Here is a 1,563-nt window from a genome sequence, read left to right on the forward strand (position 1 = left end):
ATTGGATGCACTACAAGAAAATGAAACATTTGTAACAAAAAATTTGTATCAAATTTAAAATTGTTACAAATTATAATTTTTTTATAACAATAATTAGTTATTGTTACAAAATAAGAATATTTTGTAACAATAAGAAAATTTGTTACAAAATATTTCAATATTTTGTAACAACTTAATTTCTTTTGTTACAAATTATGTTAACTTTCGTATCGAATTGTTGTTTTGTTACAAAATATTATAATGTTTTGTAACAAAAGATTATATTGTTGCAAAAATTTAAAATGTTTTGTAACAAAATATGTATTTATTTCAAAAGCTCTAAATATTTTGTAACAAAAAATTAATTTGTCACAAAATACAATATTTTTGTAATAAGTTATTTATTTGTCACAAAATTCAAAAACTTTTTATAACTAATAAAAAATTTTGTTTCAACATACTAAATGTAAGACTCTGAATTTTTAAAAATTAACATAATAAGTTATTTATGATTTATTATATTTATTTAAGATTTTATATTTAAAAATTTATTTTACTAAAAATATTTGAGTCTAATTAATGATAGTTTGAGTTTAAAATTATTTTAAAAATTAAATAATAAATTATTTATAATTTATTATACTTATTCAAAATAAATTTTTAGAGATTTATATGTTAAACAGAGTATTTTCTTATTTATAATTTAAAATTTTAGTAATTAGCTGAAGCTTGGCTATCCATGTCTAATTTCTTTATACTAAAGCTTTAGACTAATATTGCATGATTCCTGGAATTCTCATTAAGAATTTTGATATCCTTATTTTCTTTTTCACTCAATTTTCGAAAAAAATCCAAAAAAATTACAAAATCATAAAAACCAAAAATAATTTTATGTTTCTTGTTGTCTAGTGTCTCATTTTAAGTTTGGTGTCAATTGCATGTTTCTGTTCTTCTTGCATTTTTCGAATTCATTCATGTGTCTTAATTAATCTTCAAGTTGTTCTTGATGATTTCCTTGTTCTGATCTTTAAATTCTCTTGTCCTGAGTGTTTTGTTGTTTCTCATATGCATTCTCATTTTGTTAGTGTCTATAGTATACAAACTTCTAAGTTTGGTGTCTTGCATGCATTGTTTATTTGATTTTAGTTGCATTTTAATTATTCCTCATCATTAAAAATCCAAAAATATTTTAATTTGTGTCTTTTCAAGTCAATAATACAGAGAAAAAATTTTTAATTTGTGTCTTTTCAAGTCAATAATACAGAGAATTGAAGATTCAGAACATTTAGCAGAGGAATTACACAGAAGAAGCTGGGCGTTCAAAACGCCCAGTGAGGAAGGAAAACTGGCGTTTAAACGCCAGCCAGGGTACCTGGCTGGGCGTTTAACGCCCAAAAGGGTAGCATTTTGGGCGTTAAACGCCAGAATGTATACCATTCTGGGCGTTTAATGCCAGGATGGCACAAGAGGGAAGATTTTGTTTTTAATTCAAATTTTTTTCAAATCTCAAAATTTTTCAAAATCAAATCTTTTTCAAATCAAATCTTTTCAATCATATATTTTCAAAATCAATTTCTTTCCATT

This window comes from Arachis duranensis, chromosome 10 (assembly GCF_000817695.3).
Source record: "Arachis duranensis cultivar V14167 chromosome 10, aradu.V14167.gnm2.J7QH, whole genome shotgun sequence".
NCBI lineage: Eukaryota > Viridiplantae > Streptophyta > Magnoliopsida > Fabales > Fabaceae > Arachis > Arachis duranensis.